At 42.0% G+C, this 15,776-nt stretch overlaps 1 protein-coding gene and 1 non-coding gene across 2 annotated transcripts in view; both read left to right on the top strand.

The window, feature by feature from the left end:
• The window catches only part of LOC123940094 (amyloid beta precursor protein), a 276,335-nt gene that overhangs the window by 216,916 nt on the left and 43,643 nt on the right, over positions 1 to 15,776 (top strand).
• LOC123941079 lies at positions 4,076 to 4,179 on the top strand. Its single transcript, XR_006818173.1, has one exon. It is a non-coding gene; the product is annotated as a U6 spliceosomal RNA (small nuclear RNA).

Raw genomic sequence — 15,776 nt, 5'->3', positions numbered from 1 at the left:
TTTCCTGAATAATTTTTATAATTTTCCTTCTGGCAAATAGATATTTTCTTTTCTGTATTTCTGACCCATAATTTTAAAGGAAAAGAAAATCCTACAACAATATTGAAAAGAATATACTTTCTAGGGGCGCCTGGGTGGCTCATTAAGCATCTGACTCTCGCTTTCAGCTTAGGTATTGATCTCAGGGTTGTGGGTTCAAGTCCCACAATGGGCTCCACACTGGGAGCCTACTTTAAAAATATATATATACTTTCTAGGAAGAATGAATGTCAAAAGGTTTTATTTAAAGAAATAAGCACAACCTCCACTGTTTGGGCAGACAAATTGCAGACATTAAATTGTGTGATTCACAGTGGCATGTTGATCTTGTTTCTTGTAGTTCAGGTGTACAACTGGCCATCATTAGATGACTCAGGTATCAACCACGTTGGTCACTTCATGTCATTGTAGGGGTTCCCTGGGGATTAATTTTTCGGTCTACATAAGTATCTGTTCAAACCTTTGGCCTGTTTTTTAATTGGGTTTTTCACCCTTTTTATTATTGAATAGGAAAAGTTCTTTATTGTACTCTGGATGCTAGACTCATCAGATACGTGATCTGAAAATATTTTCTCTTTCTGTAGGTTGTCTTTTCATTTTCTTGATACCCTTTAAACACGCAGAATTTTTGAACTCTGAAGTCCAGTTTAGCGATTTTTTTTGTTGTTGTTGTAACTGCTTGTGCGTTATGTCTAAGCATCATCGCCACATCCAAGATCAAAAGATTGATACCGAGGTTTCCTTCTAAGAGTTTTACACTTTAGCTCTTGCAAATAAATCTTTGATTCATTATAAGTTATTTTTGTTTTCATTTTGAGTGAATTTTTATTAATGGTGTGAGGTAAGGATCCGATTTCATTCTTTCACATTTGGATACCCAATATCCCAGCACCATTTGTTGAAATAGACTGTATTCTTTCTGTCTTGAATGGTTTTGACACCCTTGGCAAAAGTAAGTTGACCAGAAATGCATGAATTTATTTCTTGACTCTCAGTTCCTTTCCTTTGGTCTATATGTCTGTCTTATTACTATGACATGGTTTTGATTAGTGTAACTGTGTAGTATGTTTTGAAATCGAGAAATGTGAATCTTCACCTTTGTTCTTTTTTAAGATTATTTTGACTGTTTGGCATCCCTTGCCTTTCCATGTGAATTTTAGAGTCTTCCCCTTCCTATTTCTGTAAAAAAATCATTGGAATTTTAAAAGGGATTAGATCTGTAGATCAGTTTGGGTAGTACTGCTATTGTAATTCCTTTAATGAAGTCTTAACACTCTCGCTACTTGAACGGATACCCACTCTGAAATGATTCCATTTTTACCCCATTTAGGAGGGTTACTGCTTAGAAGTAGAAGGCAGATTAATTTAGCAAACTGTCACCTTTTACTCCAAATTTTGCTTAACGACTGTGACCCATCAGTAGTTTTTGTCTGTTCTCGTGCCGTCTTTCTTCTTTGTCTCTGTGTGAGGACACCTCGACCAAGTGCGTGAAGCTCAAAGCAGTGCCTCCCACAGCAACCCTGCCCGTTCCTGGGACGATCCAGTACGGGTCCCAAGTTGTTTCTTAATTCGCCAGCTGTCATGTATGGTCCTGCATTTGAATCATAATCCAAAAAAGAAATCTTTAGTAACTAAAAACGATTGAGGAGTGAAGCCTGACCACAGCGACGGCTGCTAGACTCGTTCCTGGCGTACAACCCTCTAGCAGTTGTGTCCTGATTTTATTTTATTTTTTTTATTTATTTTTTCTTTTTGATAGAGTCTTAGGAACAACTAATGTTTTTAGACTAGAAGAGGAGCTGGTTATTTTGCCTTTCACACGCAGCGGCCTTCAAGGTTTCTATTTTGAAAGAGGAGAAAAAGTGTAGTAGATCTCTCACCCTGGATATAGCGGTGCATGGAAATTGAGAGTAATTTTGAAATGCATTTCCACAAAGACTGGCAACGAGACGAATGTGTGTGCATGGGAGACAGAGTATGGAAGGAATGTTAGTTCACCTCTTGCTGTTTAACTCAGAAACACATTTTGTAGTACATTCCCCTACTGAGCCCCATTACCTTTTGTGAACTGTTCTCCTGTCATCTCTACGATGGGCTTCTTGAGAAAGTAAGTCTTAGACAGTAGGTACGTACCTGGTCAACAAGAGATCGGCCCACTAACCTATTTCAAGTTATGAGGCAGTTGTACAAAGGAATGTTGACCGGCTATGAATCCAAACACTATCCAGAGATGGTCTTTTGGACTTTGAGTCAGAAACAGGTGATCAAAGGCCCAAGGCCAGGGTGTTACTTAATTACAACTATTGTTCACAGATATATTAACCTAAGACAATGAGTTTAAAATAGCCTATTTAATGTTTTTTTTTTTTTAAGATTTTATTTGTTAGAGAGAGAGGTGAGCACAAGCAGGGGGAGCAGCAGGCAGAGGGAGAAGCAGGCTCTCCACAGAGTAAGGAGCCCAATGTGGGACTCCATCCCAGGATCCTGGGATCATGACCTGAGCTAAAGGCAGACCCTTAACCAACTGAGCCACCCAGGCATACCAAATGTGTTTAATTTTGTATAAATATTATTCATTTACATAGGCTTATTAAAACATGAGTTAAATTTTCTGTGCCTTTGCTCTTGGTTTGGAGGCACTTAGATGAGCCTGCCCATCTCCTACGAGCAGAGAGAAATACCATGTGTTCAGCTTCCTCTTTCACATTGAACTTGGTAAGCCTGGTCCCAAGATGCACAGAGACCATAGATATTATCCTCTTAGAAAAGGAAGAAGGGGAGCAGAAGCAGTCGTCTGAGCCAGCTGGGCCGTGGCACACTCCTCATCTCTTCTCTGTAATAGTGATAATAGTGAGTTGCTTCTGAAGCTTTGCCAAGTTATGAAGGAACTTCTGGGGCCATGAACAGTGGAGGGCTGAGAGTATAGGAAGGAACATATCTTTTTTTTTTTTTTTTAAAGATTATATTTATTTGTCGGGGGGCAGGGAGCAGCAGGCAGAGGGAGAAGCTCCCCCTGAGCAAAGATCCTGATACAGGGCTTGATCTCAGGACCCTGGGATCATGACCTGAGCCGAAGGCAGATGCTTAACCAACTGAGCCACCCAGGTGTCCCAGGAGGGAACATCTCTTATTAAAATGATTATACTTATTAGCATTTCATACTGTTTTTATTTAGGAAACTCCAGAAGCAAACGAAATTTCACATTCTGTGTTTGGGGTGGGGGTCGGGGGAGGTTGAAAGATTGCTGTTCAGAATTCTGAATTAGTCACTCTTCTGCCAAAAGCCTACCTTCATCTTATTGATTACTAAGACTTGAAAGAATTAAAATGGGTTTACTCTCAAGTGGTAGTCAGTATATTTGATAGAAAGGAAAGTGCAGGGCGCCTGGGTGGCTCAGTAGGTTGAGCCTCTGCCTTCAGCTCAGGTCATGATCTCAGGGTCCTGGGATCGAGTCCCGCATCGGGCTCTCTGCTCTGCAGGGAGCCTGCTTCCTCCTCTCTCTCTGCCTGCCTCTCTGCCTACTTGTGATTTGTCTGTCAAATAAATAAATAAAATTAAAGAAAAGAAAGAAAAAAGACAGAAAGGAAAGTTGCCAGACATGCTCTTTGTGATAGGACATCCACCATAAGAAAAGTATTATGTATCTAGCTGGATGGGAAAGCATTAATCATTCATAATGTGACCTTTCTGTACTACATTAAAACTGTTTTCTTTAAAAAAAAAAAAAAAAAAAAACTGTTTTCTTTACCTAAAGACTATGACCAAATAACACATGCTTCTTGCTGTTCGTAGGTTTCCAATATGCCAGTAAGCATTTTCTAAAATGTTCGTATATGAAACTTTGTTGTTATGGTTAATAGTTACTATTTTTAAATCGTTATAGTTCTCTATTATCAGATTTTATAAAAAATAAAAAGAAAAAAGGAAACTACCATTCTCATTGCCACTGAGATATCACTGACAAACACTTTAGTTCTCAGTCCCCGCTCAAAGAATTTATAAGCAGTACTAGAAGTTTTCAGAGGTTTATCTGTAGTGCTCACTTGAGCACATCTCCTAAAAGTGGAACAACACGGAAAAGATTAGCGCGGCCCCCACACAAGTGTGAGATGCAAATTTACGAAGCATCCCCTATTTTTTTTTATTTCACTTATATCTAGAGAAAGACTGGAGGCATCTAGACTAATAAATTCACAAAGACTGAAAATAGAATAATAGTTGTCAGTTCCTGTGGGAAGGAGGGAATGGGGAGTTCAGGTTTAATGGTGCAGAGTTTCAGTTTGGGAAGATAAAAAAAAGTTCTGGAAAAAGGCGGTGGTGATGGTTTTATAATAAATACTATGAACACATTTAATGCCAATGAGCTGTACACTTAAAAATGGTTAAAATAGTAAGGTTTATGTTTACATATTTTTTACCACAATAAAAGAAAAGGACATATGCATATCATTTGCTACCTTGAGTGGCAAAAGGATCCAAGAATTAATCAAAGGTGTTGGATCTTAATGAGTATTTATTAAACACCTACCATTTTCCAGATTCTATGCTCAGATATATTGCGGGCATGGGGCAGAGTCTTTCCTACTTAGAATCTGCCTGGGGAGACTTGGGGGAAATGGAGTTGGGAAGCAGGCTGTACTCATTCAGCTGAGGGATGTTGATTGCCTTGTCGCTTGGTGTTTGGTGGTGACAAACAGCCATTGTCCATGGTCTGACAGCCCTTCCTGGCTTACACCATCACTCCCTGAAGATTACTAGAGAAGGGAACCTTAGTTTTCAGCTGGCTCGACCACATCATTTCATAGGCTTAGAGCGACTGGGATAGGCCGCCTCATATGTCTGGTCAGTAAGACTGAAGACCACCTCCACTCTGACGTCTCTATCCACTGGTATTTGTTCTATGTCCCTGCCAAAGCCAAGCTAAATACAAGTGGGTCCAGGGAGCTAATTATTCAGCTTCCAGAACTTTTTTTTTTTATATTTTTCAAGATTTTATTTATTTATTTAAAGATTTTATTTATTTGACAGAGATCAGAAACAGGCAGAGAGGCAGGCAGAGAAAGAGGGAGAAGTAGGCTCCCCACTGAGCGGAGAACCCGACCCAGGACTCGATCCCAGGACCCTGGGATTGCGACGTGAGCCAAAGGCAGAGGCTTTAACCCACTGAGCCACCTAGGTGCCCCTTTATTTATTTATTTTAGAGAACGCACAAGCAGAGGGAGCAGCAAAGAGAGGGAGAAGGAGAAGCATCCTCCCTCCCTCCCCCCCCCAAATGAGCAGGGAGTCCGACATGGGGCTCGATTCCAGGATCCTGGGATCATAAGCAAGGCGTGAACTCTTAAGTGACTGAGCCACCCGGGAGCCCCTTCCACAACTTTTCTTTGAAAATGGGCCCCTTTTAGTAGATACGAATCAGTAAATATGCTTCCAAAGCTCAAAGACGCAACACCCTTGAATACTTAAGTCAATGCTGAGGCATTTATAAGGTGCATAAAAATCAGCTGCATTGTCCATTTTGCAGGATTTTTTGGTCACATTTGTCCTCTCTGCTTGCTTAGAAATCATATACCAACATATGAAAAATGACAGCCGCCATACCTTCTCGTGTAGTATTGCCTTTAGATTTTTTTTCTGTGCAGGACGAGCGCAGATTCCTCTGGAAGCATGAGGTAATAATCCTCAGCCAGGGCCAACTCATGTGAGAGGGATCCGACAGAAAGGTTTTAGCTCTGCGAACGTCAGGGGCTGGAGCCCTTCAGATCAAACACATCATGAGCCTGTCTCCCAAGCCAGGGTGGGGGTCATGTTCACGACTGTGCGAGCACAGTTCCTGGGTTGCCACTCTAAGGTATTTAGAAAAAGGAAGCGAAGAGGAAAGAAAAAGATTTTATGGGTCTCTTTTTGTACGTTTATCTCCTATACTTGTATCTTCTTTTTGATGACTGATTTACTTTCAGCTCTCTTTAAGACTCATTTGGTCCTCAAAATAACCATGGACAGTCAAGGCAGATGCTAACCCCTTTTGTTCCGCATGAGCCTGATGTTCCAGTAGATCTGACGGTATATCTACAGCCCCGGATAATTTACTGATCCTGTTCCATCCGTCTGCAGCACCCATACCCAGTCTTGGCCTGTCGAGATCCTATTCTGCTTTCAAAACCCCAAATCTCATGTCCTCTCCCTTTTAAACTCTTTGATTAACACAAAGCATCTGCCCTCTAATCACATATTTATATACCATGTGTGTCTGTTGTTGCTTTGATGGGCACGTATCAACTCATAACCACATCCTGAGTATAAGCTCTTTGAGGGTAGGAATCAAATCTCATGTATTTGTGTCTCCTGAAGGAAATTTTTAAGTATAAATAATTACAAATGCCTGTCTTCAAGGAGTTCTTCAGTCGTAGACCCAGCAGCTGCATCCCTGGCAACCTCTTTAGAGATGCACCTTCTCTGGTCCCACCCCTGACCTTCTGAACCAGCAACAGCAGGGTGGGATCAGCGATCTGTCATTTAGCAAGCTGTCCAGGTGACTAGGATGCATGCTAAACTTTGAGAACTACTGGTTTAGAGTGTGTTCAACTTAATGAGCAGTGAATAAACGGTAAGCATCTATCCTGACATCCCAGTGGGACGGTCGTGTTCTCTACACAGTTACATTCCAAATCCACATGCTAAAAAGCTAGATGCCACCAAAAAATGTTTGAGATGAGAACCTAAATGCGTTATTCTAGCTGACTAATTCATTGACTACACAGCTCCAGCTCACAGGAACGGATACAGAATTGCTGAGCAGTCATCCACGATGCACCACTCCTCTTGATTACATAGTACAAACCAAAACGTAATTTTTTTAAACTATCAAATTACTAATTTTAAAAAATCTGCTGTCCTACGACGGTCGTGATAAGCGTAAGTGAAAAGGCACTTTCATAAGCTAGTGCTCAGTGTGTGGGTGTCACCTATGGGACCGTTTGACTCTACCTCATAAAATGTGTGGTCTTTGAGTTAACACCAGATGCCTGCAGATACGTGCACTGACTCACGCACTTGTGAACAGTGATACCACTGCTTGTAACTTCAACACCCCTCGGCACTGTTGGTACTTTTTTTTTTTAAGATTTTGTTGATTTTTTTATTTAGAGGGTGAGTGTGAGTGGGGGGAAGGGTAGAGGGAGAGAGAATCTTGAGCAGACCTTGGGCAGAGCACAGAGCCCAACGCGGAGCTCCATCTCATGACGCTGGGATCATGACCTGAGCCGAAACCAAGAGTCGGACGCCCAACCGACTGAGCCACCCAGGTATCCCTGTTTGTATTTTTTTGATCAGCATTACTACCTTTAAAATAACTATAAAGGGGGCGCCTGGGTGGCTCAGTGGGTTAAAGCCTCTGCCTTTGGCTCAGGTCATGATCCCAGGGTCCTGGGATCGAGCCCCACATAGGGCTCTCTGCTCAGTGGGGAGCCTGCTTCCCCCTCTCTCTCTGCCTGCCTCTCTGCCTACTTGTGGTCTCTGTCTGTCAGATAAATAAATAAAATCTTTAAAAAAAAACAACTATAAAGAAGAGACAAATGGTATACAAGACTCAGTTTCCCCTTGTCACACACCCCTTTAGTTTATGTTTCTCACATTTTGAGATTCACAGCCCCTAAAGTTATAAGGAAATTGCAATATGTGATGTTGGCTAGAAACACAACATTCCAAGAAGCTTAGGTGAAAATGGTTTAAGCCATCAGTCTAAATAATCAGTGAACGTGTTAGCTCATCTGGTTTTTCCCCCCAGGATATTACATAAATTCTATGGTTACCCTAAGAGCTCTCAATTTGTCTGTAATTCTAGTAATAAGGAAGGAAGTACTTTCTAATACGCTATTGCTATACTTTCTACTTATACTTTCTATTTACCTATACTCTTCTATTTAGTTGATACCAGTCAAAATGAGATCTAGAAGTTCTTAGCAGTTTTTTTTTAAGATTTTATTTATTTATTTGTCAGAGAGAGCACACGCACAAGCAGACAGAGTGGCAGGCAGAGGCAGAAGACAGAAACAGGCTCCCCACTGAGCAAGGAGCCTGATTCACGACTCGATCCCAGGACACTAGGATCATGACCTGAGCCAAAGTCAGCTGCTTAACCCACTGAGCCACCCAGGCGCCCCTTAGCAATTTTTCTTAATACTGAGAACAAGCACTTGGAGTAAACCAACCAAAGTTAAGTGTTTTGAGGATAGTAGCAATGACAGGAACAGCCGCTCAATTTTCTGCTAAGAATCACACTGAGCACTTTCCAAACTCCTGTTGGCAATGCCAATTACCACGAGGGAAAGAGAAAAAAGAAACTGTTGCAAGAAATACCTAAATTTCCTTTAGATACAAGTGAAATGAAGGCAAGGCTGTTTGTGAATTTACTAAAATATGGTTATCAGAAAAAGAGGGGTTGTAGACAGCCTCTCTGTTGGTTATCATGGAGTCCATATGTAGGTCAGATGTTGTATGATGATATGTGAGCAACTTTGCTTTCTAGATCTCTTTGATGGTGAGGGCCTTCATCCACGCTGCTGTCTGTACCTCTTCAAAGGAACAAAAAAGTGGAAGCAAGCCTGTCAATTTTCAGACCCAGGATTTTGGGGGATTTAGCAGCTTGATCAAAATTAGTGTCTATGAACGTGCTGTAAAGAGAGCCAAGGCCCAAGGGGTTCAGTATGTCTTGCCAGAGCCTGTCGGAAATCAAGGCAGGTCTTCACGCACTTGGGCGTGAACACATAGGCTTTTTTTTTTTTTAAAAATCGTCCCATTAGAACAGAATTGGGAGCCGTCTGTGGGAGATTGGGGCTGAGTGTTTTATATAAGATCTTGTTCATCTGGGCTTGAGCATGAAATCCTTGGAGCAGCCCACTAATAGAGCATGCTAGTGCGATGAGCTGACTGACTTGGGGCTCCTAGCTTGAGTTTTCCCCGCTGTTTTACGTGATTGCTGCAGCTTTGTGCCATCGGCCACTAAACAGAAAAGACTATTTGCCATTTGCTGAGGTCCTTAGTCTGGTTGCTGTAAGCCTTTGAAGGGCATCTGAGAGTTCATCTAACATCCTCCCCATGGAAATTCTTATTCTGAAAGCCATAGGTTCTTAATGTGTTCTTGGGGCCAATCAAAACTTAATAATATGGAGGAAATCTTGGGGAAAATACACATTCCTTGGGCGCCTGGGTGGCTCAGTTCGTTAAGCAATTTCCTTCGACTCAGGTCATGATCCTGGAGTCCCAGGATCGAGTCCCACATCGGGCTCCCTGCTCCGTAGGGAGTCTCCTTCTCCTGCTGACCTCTCTCCTCTCTTGCTCTCTCTCTCATTCTCTGTCTCTCTCTCTCAAATAAATAAATAAAATCTTTAAAAAAAAAAACACACACACACACACACATTCCTGGGCCTCACCTCTGACCTACAGAAAGCTGCATTTTGCTTACCTCCACAGGGGCTCTTAAATATTCAAAAGTCTTGCTTACACGAAATAGCAAAAACCTAAGGATTCTTCCAGCCTTCGATTGCACTTTGTGTTGCTCTTGAACACGGTGGAACGGCTTCTGTTGTCATTGAAAATTAATATATCCTGGTAAATAGGCCCTGTGGGTTTCCAGTGCTGTGACTGTAAGATGCTAAAGTGAAACATTACTAACCTCCACGTTCAGATTCATGGAGAATTTGTCTAGGTGTGCTAGGGCTGATGGTCTTATTTACCCAAGCTAAGGCTTCTTATTAGCTATGAAAAAGGATTGGCATAAACTGCTTCTTGATGTTGATTAACTCTACCTAAAAGGAATAAATAACACAAGCATAGAGCTGGCTTCGATCAGAAAATGTCATCTTTCATAACGTTTTCCCCCATTTACGTCTTTTTGTGCTCCTTTCAAAAACTGAATCTTCTACTCTATCAGAACCTTTTCTTCCTTCTGTAGATTCTCCATTTGCTATTATTGATAGTGACATTTTACTTAAATTATCCATTTAGGCTCACTTCAAATTCAAAGTGATACTATTTTAATAAGGAGTGAAAGGGAAAACTGACAAAATACACTCAGAGTTGTCAGCATCGGAGACGACAAACAGTAAAGCTTTATCTTGGAGAATTGTCAGAGAGCTTAATGGGTCTTTCTCAGGGAACTGACAGAAAAATTACCAAGAAAAGGCATGCTGAGAACCATCTCCAGGAGCGAAACCTGAGAGGCAACTCACTCTGTTAAGCCATGGTATACGTAATTTGCAGGTTACACAGCAAAGCAAATTATATTCCTTTGCTTCTTAAAGTATCTTGTGTGGTGAGTGGAAACAGAAATCACATACCATCTCCTCATTTCCCTCAAAGCAAAGAGAGCACGTACCTGGAAATGTCCCAGACACACAGGGAAATTGTCATTTGGCCCTTTTTCCTCCACCTGCAGTGAAGAAACATAGCAGAGTGGAACATTTGAGAACTTTCTTGGCAAATGGCCATTAAAAAAAGAAAGAAAGAAAATTGAAAAGCCCCAAAGGTGAAGTGTACTTTCAAACCCTGAACTGAGTCATCTCTGAAATAAATCACTTCCTTGTCATCTCTTTGAAAGGTGTAGTACAAGAAACTCCCCCTGGAGACCCCTTGATGATTTGTACTAGGTCTCTCATCTTCGGCTATCATCTTTTTAAAAAACACAAAAAGAAAAAGAAAGAAACAAAAATGCCTTAGAGAAAGTTGTTTTGACCTTTACTTTTCTTTTATCTGGCAGTGATGAGGTGAGTGTGTTAGGGAGTTCAGGCTGCCATAACGAAACTCCAACGACCAGGTGTAGCTTAAGCAGCAGAAATGGGTTTTGTTTTGTTTTGTTTTTTGTTTTTTCCCACAGTTCTGGAAACTGGAAATCCAAGATCAGGTCTTGACTAGTTCAGGGTCTCCTGAAGTCTCTCTCTCTCCTCGGCTTGAGGACGGCTGCCTTCTTGCTCTGTCCCTACGTGGCCTTTTCTCCCACAGAGTGAGAGATCTTTGTCTTCCTCTTCTGAAGGACACCAATCCTATTAGAACAGGGCCCCACCCTCATGACCTCATTTAACCTTAATGACCTTCTTAAAGGCTCTGTCTCCAATTGCAGTCACATGGGGGTTAAGGCTTCAACATATGATTGGTGGGTGGGGGAGAAGCACGGTTCAGTCTGTAACAGTGGACTAAACAGAGCTTTTGGATATATCTAAAGTACCCTCTCTCTTCAACATTCCTCAACCCTCATCTCTTTAGTGCACCTGGGTTCCTTAACTTCAGAAACTCAGGGGAGACCATGGAAGGTATTTTTCCTGCTTCTGTACCCTAAAGCACTGGAACGAAGTTCCTTTGGGCGGCCTCCACTCTGCGTTTATGAACTTCAAATACAAGATCTGTTGGATATGTAAAAAGCATACACGTCACATGGAAAGATTTGGTGGGCTTTTAACATTCGTTTTTCACTAATTCATCCACATATTCTTCATTCTGTCTCCAAGGGACTAAAGCCCAGCATCCCCCATGTGAAAGCAGGACAGACCAGATAGTGTAACGAAGTATGTAGCATGACATAGTCCGTAAGTGGCTACTGGAAGCCATGTTTTCTTCCTCTCTTGACACAGAGAACCTGGAAGTTGCTATTAAACACACTACTTTATAAAATATTCTGTTCCATTCATCTGTATGTCACACAAGAATAAAGAAAAGCATTTAAACTGCAGAGTCTTTTTTTCAAGATCCAGCTGGTCAAATGTGAATTTTAAATTTGAAACTGAGAAGCTCAGAGCCAGAAGTGGACTCCAGCCGTCCCAGCGTCTCTCCGTTCGGTGGCCGAACGGAGGGATGTGGCCTTAGAGATGATGGTGTTTTCATCACGCTGAAGTTAGTAAAACCGGAAACCTGCCAGGCATTTGCCACACGTTCCATTGCCAGGGACAGCTCAGCTTCTGGCTTCTTAGAGAGCATATGGCATAACCTTTATGTTTACAGGGTATTTGAAACTGAAGCCCTTCCACTTCCGCTCTGAGCTTAAGCGTTGGCACCGGTATCCAAGATTTCTGGGGCCTTAGCTGGGTAAGGCATGCGGCCAGGGATGTCAAGAAAGGGAAGTGGATGGAATCCTCTGTAGATGGGAAGAGAGTTGCTGAAATGGAGGAGCCATGAGGTCACCACTGAAACCCCTGCTGCTAGTCGGGGGAAACATCCCCACACTAAGTAGATGAGACTTCTGTTTGATAGAGCTCTTTGTTCTTCTCCGCAGTCTGCCTATCCCAGCGCAGAGTAAAGGGCTCAGGAAGAAATCACATTCTATTCCGATGTGATGATTAAACCCAGAAATGGTTATCATATTTACGAATAGTTAATATTCATTTATATGGGTGATTTTTAGTTTCCTAGGGTTGTCATCACTAACTACAACAAACTGGGTGGCCTGAAAAGCAACAGAAATGTGGGGCGCCTGGGTGGCTCAGTGGGTTAAAGCCTCTGCCTTTCGCTCAGGCCATGATCCCAGGGTCCTGGGATCAAGCCCCCGCATCGGGCTCTCTGCTCAGCAGGGAGCCTGCTTCCTCCTCTCTCTCTCTCTGCCTGCCTCTCTCCCTACTTGTGATCTCTATCTGTCAAATAAAATCTTTAAAAAAAAAAAAAAAAGCAACAGAAATGTATCATCTCATCATTCTGGAGGCCAGAAATCGAAATCAGGATGTCCACAGGACCCTGTGCTCTCTGAAGGCTCTAGGGTAGAATGTCTTCCATTCCTTCTGCTTGCTTCTGGTGCCGCCGACAGTGCTGGACATTCTTTGCCTTGTCTCTGCCTTTGCCTTCACACAGTGTTTTCCCCTTCGTCTCCATCTCTGTGTGTCTCTTCCAAAATGATCAAGAACTCATCTGAACTCCAGTAGGGCTTTCCCTACTCCATATTGGATTGAAGGCCTACCTTATTCCAGTATGATCTCGTCTTTACCAGAATATTTCTGCAAAGACCCTCTTTCCATATCAGGTCACTTTCATAGGCAGTGGGGGTAGAGGCCTTCAAGATACCTTTTAGGGAAACGTAATTCAGCCCATACCAAGCAGTTTTATTTTTTCTTTACCCTGATTTTGATGAATCCAAATCCAAAAAAAACTGTCCCAAGTTTTTCTAAAATACTATCAAATTTAAGTTAAAGGGCTTCATGTCTTGAATTTATGACCTCTTCATTTGAAAAAAATAATTTCCATCTTTAATTGGTTCAAATTATGAAAGGCTTTAAATGCTTTGCATTTGCTTGAGGCTGATTAATGGGTAAATTTGTAAACCATGGTTGTTTTAATTAGCCAGGGTTAATTAATGTTTTCTGCACTTGGAAGATGAAAAGACATGTATAAATGCACCATAATGTGAATCATTTTTTAATTTGTTGCTGAAGCTTAAAATATATTCAAATAAAGATTGCTTACATCACACTAAAAAAAGAAAAAGAAAAGCTGTTGGAACACACAGCTTGGGAGTTAGTATAGAGAGTATAGAGGGCTTACTATAGTGAGTTAGTATAGAGGGCTCTAAATATGGGAGTTAATATAGAGGGCTCCAAATATTAAAATGAATGAATTACATATTATCGAAGATGACCATTTTCTAATATTATATATTCAGAAATAGGTTGTTATATTTTTAAATCTGATTACATAAAGAATAGAAATCTCAGACCAAGCTGATAACTTCTCATAAAATGTGTCTTTTTTTTTTTTTAAGATTTTATTTATTTATTTGACAGAGAGAGACAGAACAAGAAAGGGGACACAAGGTGGGGGGAGGGTAGGAGAAGGAGAAGCAGGCTTCCCGCTGAGCAGGGGGCTTGATGCGGGGCTCCATCCCAGGACCCTGGGATCGTGACCTGAGCTGAAGACAGATGCTTAACCCACTGAGCCACCCAGGTGCCCCCCCAAGAAAAGGACTGTGTGTCCTCTTTTGAGGAAAAGTCTGTTTTTTGTTTTCGTTCTTTTACTTCTGAGTTGAGACTTTTTCAGAGCATGGTGGAGAAAAGGTTTAATCCTTCTGAGGTGAAAATAACATTTTTTTTTTTTTTTAAGAGAGGTGGAGATTGGGGGAGAGGGGCAAAGGAAGAGAGAGAGAGAGAGAGAGAATCTTAAACAGGTTCCCCACACAGCACAGAGCCTGATGTGGGGCTCAGTCTTACAACACTGAGATCATGACCTGAGCTGAAATCAAGAGTTGAACACTTACGCAACTGAGCTACCCAGATGCCCTGAAAACAACATGGGTTTTTGTTTTGTTTTTTGTTTTTTTTTATTTGACACAGAGAGAGAGATCACAAGTAGGCCGAGAGACAGGCGGGGGGGGGGGGGGTGGTGTAGCAGGCCTCCCACTGAGCAGAGAGCCGGACGAGAGGCTCCATCCCAGGACCCTGAGACCATGACCCGAGCCAAAGGCAGAGGCTTAACTCACTGAGCCACCCAGGCACCCCCTGAAAATAACATTTTTAAGAGATTTTTTTGAAGAAAGGATATTACCAGAATTCCTTGTAAATTGTCAACAGGAAAAGCCTCAGGGCCTTGGTGCGGAGTCTAGGAAATGTGGAGATTAGAAAATGTTTAAGAAGGAAATAGCAGGCAAAGTTTCCCGAGTGGGGCTTCAAGCTGCACGTCATGGATGGTGGTTATCTTGGGCAGTGAAAAGGGTTGTTCATTCTTGGTGGAAAAGTGACCATCTGGGGTTATTTTCCAACATGCTCAATAAATACACCTTCTGACCCCAGGATTCATGGTTCACTGGGTAACTTGAAATCAGAGCTGGCTTTAGTGACACCACTCCCATCTTGCTTCATCATTGTCTAAAAGGAGAGCATATCCAAAATTAAATTAGCAAAAAAGGTTGGGTCTGCTTTATATTTCGTCTCCCACACAATTCTCTTTGTTCTTTGCAGAATAAAAAGGTAAGGTTGTTTTTTTTTTTTAGTATCTCATAGATGTTGATATGGAAGTGATGTAATGGGGGAAAAAGACCCATAACCCTCTATTTGGATAAGAAATGGGTAGCTCCTTGTAGTTCTTAACAATAGCTACCCACCTGCGGCTGCTGTCCAGCACTCCAGCTCAACACTGTAAAGGACTTTTAGCTGGGACGTGGTACTTCATTCTGGGTGGCATGTTTATATACACACAAAAAGAAACCCTTTTGGGGAGTCAAGTATGGGCTTTTCCCCCAAAACACCTAAAAAAATTCTGGTAGAATCTGGAAAAGTTCCATTTTGCTATCATGCTTCCCCTTGGACTGTGTCAGCATGGACATGAGCTCTCCAGGCTCATATTTCAAGTGGTCATGATATGTTGGAATCGCAAACATGTCTGAGAAGAAGTTGTCTTTCTACCCTATGTTTGCTCTTCTGAAAGACACAGCTCCAGTTAAGAATAAAAATATGAGGCAAGCCAGTTAACGTCTGCCTTCACCTTAGGTCATGATCACCGGGTCCTGGGATCGAGCCCTGCACCAGGCTTCCTGATCAGCAAGGAGTCTGTCTCTCTCTCTCTCTCTCTCTCTCTCCACCCCGCCCTTCCTGCCTTGCTCTGCCCCTCCCAACCCTCATTCTCCCTCTCTCTCTCTCTCTCTCTCAAATAAATAAAATCCTTAAGAAAAAAAAAAAAGAATAAAAATATGAACAGCTCCCCAGTAGCTCCTCTCTGCCCTGTCCTAGTCACACCCTCCCCCTCCCGCCACCATTAAAATAACATCGTTTCT

This window comes from Meles meles, chromosome 4 (assembly GCF_922984935.1).
Source record: "Meles meles chromosome 4, mMelMel3.1 paternal haplotype, whole genome shotgun sequence".
NCBI classification, from domain to species: Eukaryota; Metazoa; Chordata; class Mammalia; order Carnivora; family Mustelidae; genus Meles; species Meles meles.
The sequence above is the reverse complement of the archived record's forward strand: the minus strand, read 5'-3'. Positions and strand labels throughout refer to the sequence as shown.